We start from the raw sequence: 6942 nt of genomic DNA, 5'->3' as shown, positions 1-6942 counted from the left end.
GGTGATTTTGTGCTGATCCATAGCAAATCTCACCCAGCTGTCATACTTATCAGAATCAGCTGTGTTTTAGGTCGTTAGGTGTCTTGGTATTGGCACATGTTGCAGTTGTTGCTGAGAAGGAGACAAAGGGTTCAGTTTACGATCTGAATGCATTTAATGGAAAGTTGCTTGCTGGCATCAATCCAAATATTCAGTTATACAAATAGGAGCTCCGTGATGATGGTTCAAGAGAATTGCAGTCTAAATGTGGCCTTCATGGGTACACTGCAGCAGTAGAGGCCATAATATTATTAATGTTAACAATACCCGGATTGGACCGCCTGGGAAAGGGCCTAAATGCGGTGGGATTTGACTGTATTCCACATGTCTCTCATTTAAAAGGCACAAAGCAACACCTTCAACGAGATTTAACGCGACAAAAACTCTATTCGAAGATAAACCCTTGCTCTGACACTGTATTCTGTTAAGCGTGTTTGCTACTTTGGCCTTTGTTCTGCTCTAATTTACTCCCAGCATCAAAGATGCCGAAGTCTAAGCGCAACAAAATGGTGACTCTTTCTAAAACCAAAAGAAGGGAAGGGAGCATAAGGAATCAATAGTGAATCAAGTGAGGCAAGCTGTGGAGGATTACATCTCAGTATATGTTTTCTCATTTGAGAATATGCGGAATGTGAAGTTCAAAGATCTCAGGGACCGATTAAAAGGTAGCAGCAGGTTCTTTCTAGGATCAAACAAAGTATTACAGATTGCATTGGGTCGCACAACTGCTGATGAAGTCAAGGATGGTATTCATAAAGCTAGTGAGATGTTACATGGTGAATGTGGTCTATTCTTTTCCAATCTACCAAAAGAAGAGGTTATGAGAATTTTTGAAACTTTTGAAGAGCGTGATTTTGCAAGGACTAGATCACTTGCAACAGAGACGGTTGAGTTGAATGAAGGTCCTTTGGAACAATTCACGCATGAGATGGAACCATTTCTGCGGAAGCAGGGGATGCCAGTTCGATTAAATAAAGGTGTGATAGAATTAGTAGCAGATCATGTAGTTTGCGGAGAAGGAGAGCCAATATCACCCGAAGCATCTCGTATACTACATTTAATGTGTGTTCAAATGGCTACATTCCACTTCAACCTTGTATGCCGGTGGAGTCCTGATGATTTTGAGATTTACAGAGATCATGGTGTGGCAAATCCTTCAGATGGTTCGTAGTGCATGCATTAAGCATCAAATTCTTTTACAAGTTTTTTGGTTCACGGTATTATTTTAATGTAATACCTCAAGTTCCTTTTGGCATAAAATATTGGCTTATGAATGGGAGAACTTCTGAGAATAGTTTTCTCATTCTAGTGTTACTAGAGATATTGGCTTGTAATATAGGTAACAAGCTCATGTTGGTGTAGCTCTTTTAAATGCAATCGCACCTGCCCAATCATCCCAAAACTCTACGTTGGCACAATCGTAAAATTCTGGGGCAGGTAAACCCACGAAATCAAGGAGATCCAAGGGCAAAGAGGTAATGCATCCATTAATCAGCCAGTGAGGTACCAGCCAGATTCATACAGTTATATTTGAAACAGTTAATGGTGTTATTGGTGTCATTGCATCTTTTCCTCAGGAGAAATATCTGTTTCTTGAAAAGTTGTAAGAAAATCTTGTCAAAATGATCAAGGGAGTAAGGTGCTTAAACCATGAACACTAGCGATCATTTAGCTATGAAAGGAAGACTGTGTTTTTGAAATTACACAGCAGTTTCGTAGCGCGCTACGAAACTGCTGTAGCTGCATGTTACAATTCAGTTGATCAATTATGATTGTCAAAGCATCAAATCTTTTTGAAAGGTTTTGTCATCACACAGGTACATGGAAAAGGGTGGCCAGCACATCATGGACGTGGCAATCTGTTCAATTTGGGAAATCAAAGATAAAAGGCATGCTTCTTTGGATTCGAACATTTTGAGGCAAACCAAGGACCGACAAACAGGGATAATTTCCGATGTTTCATGACATTGGAAAACATGTGATATTAAAGAGCAACATGAAGCATTAAAGGTCCATCACAGCCACTGCCAAAGGGAACCAGATGTCAGAGAACGAGAACCATTGTAATCAAGGATATTATTAGCATGACACGGTGTTAGAATCCTACTTGATTTAGATCTCTAAAAAACTCCAGTCAACACCTTGTTGTATTTATTAGTTAGTTAAAAGGTTAATAGGTGTCATTAGAAGTAGTTCTCGAATTCCCCTCATGCTGGAGGAGGAATCTCGATAAGTTAGAATAAGAGTTCTATATATAGCTGAAACAGCAATGTAATGGGGGTTGGAAAATTTTATGACACAGCTTGTTTTTGGCTTATGTAAAGACTCACTTTCAGTAATATAATTTTGATTTTACTTCTCAGGATTCATGAAGGATTTTTTATATTCAGAATGAGTGATGTTGTCCTTTTCTTAGTTTTGTTTACAGTGGTATGGATGTATAATCACTCAGAATTCACTGAATGTGCTCTGATTTCCTGTATGCATCTATAAACTGTGTGGTTCCTTATGAGTGTATATTCTGAATATTCAAATGCTGAATGCCCTGACTTCCATGTAAGGCCAAGATCTTTGTTGTATTGAAGTGTTGTTGACTCCATAGGCCCAATGGATACTTGTTTGATGTATTTCCAGCATTCATATTTGTCACAATTGTTCTGCAAGAGTTAGACATCTTAGTTTTAATCAAAATCATTATTACACCCAGAGAGAGCCCTCTCAGGTTGAGGAGGCTAAGCCTCAGCCTAAAGTAGGTCTGAAATAGTTACTTAGAGTCAACCTGACCAGCAGCCTATCAGGGCTTGATTTTGAGATAACATATTTTATGTTACCTACTTACATCCTTGTATGTTAGGGTACATTCTTGTAGGTTTGATTACATGTATTAGTCTTGTAGAATGGTTACAGTGATTGATTGCTTATGCTCGACTATATGCGTTTATGCATATGTGTAGTTGATTTGACATTGCTTTTGCATGTGGCAATGTGTACAGTAGAATAATGGTTGTCGTCATGCATGAGGTCATAGTGTTAGTATCTAATAGTGACAATGATCAAATTTACTCTTTCCATGTGGTTGATAGAGTCTTAGGTCAAATTATTATATTTTCAAATAAAATTTGACATCTCTCCTAGTTGTCAAAAGGTCCCAAGTCATTGTCTAGGTACCATTGCTACTCCCTCCACTTGTTTAAAGTCATCAAAACCCATCATAGTTATGTCATCATTACCTATCCTAGGTCATCAAAAGAGTTAGTGGTCACCATATAGGTCATGGTATAGGATATACATTTGATGGTCATCATTATATCAATGATCAATATCAAACAAGGGAGTCATGTCATCCATCTTGGTCATAATAATGGGAGTTAGCAATTAGGGAACAAAAAGAATCAAAGTAACATTTCCTTTTGAAGAAATAATGTTGCAGTCAAAACAATCAATATTCATTTTATCAAAAAGTACATAATAAGACATTCAACCATCAAGCCAAAAATCTAGTTTCTAAGCTATAAAGGAGAATCAAAGCATTTTTGAAATTCATTCTATCCTTCTAAAAGCTCCAAGAACTCTTCTTTGCCATTTTGACACATGCCACAACCATAAAATTTATAATTTCACCACCAATTTCTTGTTTCATCAATATTCCGTGTTTCTGTTGTGCTTCTAGAGGAGGTTGCTACACTTTTTCACTTGGAGGCCTATTTCAGAAAATCAAATTCTCCAATTTAATTACCTGTTTTAGTCATTCTTTTGTGGCATGGATTCCAAGAATATGGGAATGGATTTCACAAAACTGAGAGAAAATTTTCCTCAAAACAACCTTATCTACAAAAACCTCTCCTAGTTGTGTAAAACGTTTTATGGTTAAAGGGATATTAATCCATATTTGACCCCTATTTTTACAAAAAACGTAGAATTTTGACTACCTATAAACACAGTGAGTGGTTGTTGCGCTTTTTATCAAGAGGTACAAATGAATAATTTCAAGCATGTGAAGATAAATTATGGTATAAAGATGTCATAAAAGTACATTGGGACACTTGAAGACTCATAAAAGTTCAAAAAATCACCAAATAGTGCCTATTTTTCACCTTTCTACCATGTTTTTAGGGCACTTGCTTTACTTTTGGAAATTTTTTCTTCAAGTCAATTTTTAAGGGGTTTGAAGAAGTTTTTTTCAGGTATTAGTGATTCCGTTATGTATAGGAAATATTCAGCCTTCCATACATACCTTTTTCAGCAAAAAACTCATCTAGGAAGGCCTCCAAATCATCATCCAAAGTTCGTTGCGCTTCTCTGAATGAAGGTGTTTTTTGCATGTAAATGGTGAAATGTCAAGTTGGGTTGATGTAAATGGTTTCATTATCAGTTCATATGATGTAAATGATTCTGTTAGTAGTTACTCGAGTGAAAATTATTATAATTAAATGCTTTGAAAACAAACTCAATGAGTTAGTTTAAATGGGGAAGTGGTTTCTAAATTGCCTAGTTTTTGGTTGTGGTTAGAGAGCATCAAGTAATCAGTTCCTATGAAGGAGGATTCAACTCCTTAGAGGGGAAATGTTGTTTCTCATCTATATGTAGTCATAACTAAGTCAGAGAGAGAGGTTTGATACTTGAAGCTCAAACTCTTGAACTAGTGCACTTGACTATTTGCAAAAATATGACAGACAATTGCAGCTATTTTTATGGGATTCTTATGTTGCGGTTCGTGTCTATGTTTATCTTATGTTTTATTTTATATTTGATTATTCGACCTATCTATAAGCCATCTACATTTCATCTTATGCATTATCTCACAATTTTTAAACAAAGATCATCATTTGAATGCTTTGTTTTGTTTGGGATTATCATTTCAATGTTTTCCTTCTAGATAAGTGAATTCATGCCTTGCTCACTTAACTCCTACTATATAATCCTCACCAAACGACAATGAAAAAAACATTTTGAGTCACTGATTGCACCTACCTTTTCGTATCTTATGGCTACAACTCACCTTTAGTAATACTTGACCTAGTTCTTAGACCTAGTACTCTTTATCCAACAAACCCTAATCAAACCCTACTGAGCTGATACCTAGCCTAAAATGTACATATTCTCCAATCACTTCCATTGGATGTGAGTTTGTTTTAGAGAGAGCCCTTTCTGATTTGGTAGGGCTAGCTACCAAGTCAAAAGTTGGTCTGAGGTTACCTCTTTGGTTTCCTTTCTCAGCCTTGGGAAACTAAGGAGTGCTAACATTTTGGTGTCGTTGTTGGACAGAAAAAGGTCACATTTTCCCTGGGTGTGAATGATAAGGATCAGATCTGATTGCTAATGGTGGATAGTGATCAGACATAGGAAGGCTGAAATCATTCACTTGGCGACTCCAAATCAGTTTCAAATTTAATTCAAAGACTCCACTGGAGGATGAACCTTACCAACAAAAACATGAAAAGACAATATGGAAAGATCAGGTATTCAAGTTGGAATTTCATCCAAGACATAATATGATTTATTGTTAATTATTTATTCTCTTTTCTTGAGAATGTCAAGAAGGTTTTCCAATGTATACTGTATTTGAGAAAAGATCACAGACTTGCATTTGATTCCTTTCCTTTGAAGATTGTGAATACAAATTCTCCTTATGCTTTTGATCTTGGTCAAGACCCTTCTTCTGAAACTTATGTTGATCATATTCAACTTGATGAGCCTCAAGAGATCAAGACTAATTTTACAGCTTCTGTACATACTCCTACACCTTTTAAAATTCCAGATAGATACAAACCTCTCATCTTACCTCCTATACTCCATGATTTCCCTGAAAATTATTACAAATATCTTCCCAGGTTTGATGGAGAATATGGTAACATCACTGCTGAAAAAACACATTCAAAGTTTTGAAAATTTTCTCAACCTTTTTGAGGTTGAAGAAGATGATGTTAGTATCAGGATTTTTGCTTTATCTTTGCAATGCGAAGCCAAAAAATGGTTCAAAAACTTACTAGCTGCAAGAATTTTCGATTTCCATCAGTGAAAGTATTCCTTCATAAATGGGTGATTAAGAGGAATCCTTTTATGATTTTAGAAGAATATAATCATTTGAAAAGACAACCAGGAGAAACACTGGAAAATTTTTCAGCCAGGTTCCATCAAGTATACTATTCAATGCCTGCTAATATAAAACCACCTCCTGGTTTAGCTCTTTTACACCACCCGTATGCCTTTGATCTGGAAATGGTGTTTCAATTGAGAGAAAGGAACACTACAACACTCAAAGAAATGTAGGACAATCCAATAAATTTGGAAGCTAATCTGTTGGTCAAAAGGTCAAAATTGAAGGCAGAAGAGAGGTAAAACATAGGGAAGGAGCACCTGACATCTTCAGACATGAAGCTTGACATTTTGGTAAGCACAATGATAGAAATGATGCAAAAGATCATCATGAGAGATGAACTTGTTGTTCAAAAACACCATGTCCCACTTATTGCAAAAGAAGTAAAGGTTACCGGTTAGGGAAAATTTTAAGGATGGAAATTTATCTTAAAATTTAGAAACCTTGGCGAATATTACTATTCCTTAACATGTAAACTATAAAATGTTTAGCAATATGTTTGTAAAATTTTTGAAATTGCTAGCGATTTTATATAATCTCTATAAAAATTTGGTGATTTCTATAAGGTAAAATAATTTTATGATATAAAATTTGGGCAAATCATTTTTCAAAAAAATGGAAATTGGCGAATCTCTTTTTGGGAAAAAAACATGGAAAATTATCCCACCTACGAATATTAGCCCCTAAAATTTTCCCTGTTACTGGTCCTAATCATTTTGCTGCTAAGCCTTGTTACTATATATCAGAAAATGATTATTTTATGTATTCACTTCAAGCCATGTATGAAGATGAAATGCAAAATTAGC

General features: G+C 35.8%; 1 pseudogene; it reads left to right on the top strand.

The window, feature by feature from the left end:
- The first annotated feature begins 397 nt into the window (after positions 1 to 397).
- On the top strand, positions 398 to 1378 carry LOC149219564 (uncharacterized; annotated as a pseudogene).
- The last annotated feature ends 5564 nt before the right edge of the window (positions 1379 to 6942 follow it).

This window comes from Pinus tabuliformis, chromosome Q, assembly GCF_031772625.1.
Source record: "Pinus tabuliformis cultivar Carrire ecotype Pingquan chromosome Q, CPIR1, whole genome shotgun sequence".
Taxonomy (NCBI): domain Eukaryota; kingdom Viridiplantae; phylum Streptophyta; class Pinopsida; order Pinales; family Pinaceae; genus Pinus; species Pinus tabuliformis.
This window is presented reverse-complemented; position numbering and strand designations above follow the sequence as displayed.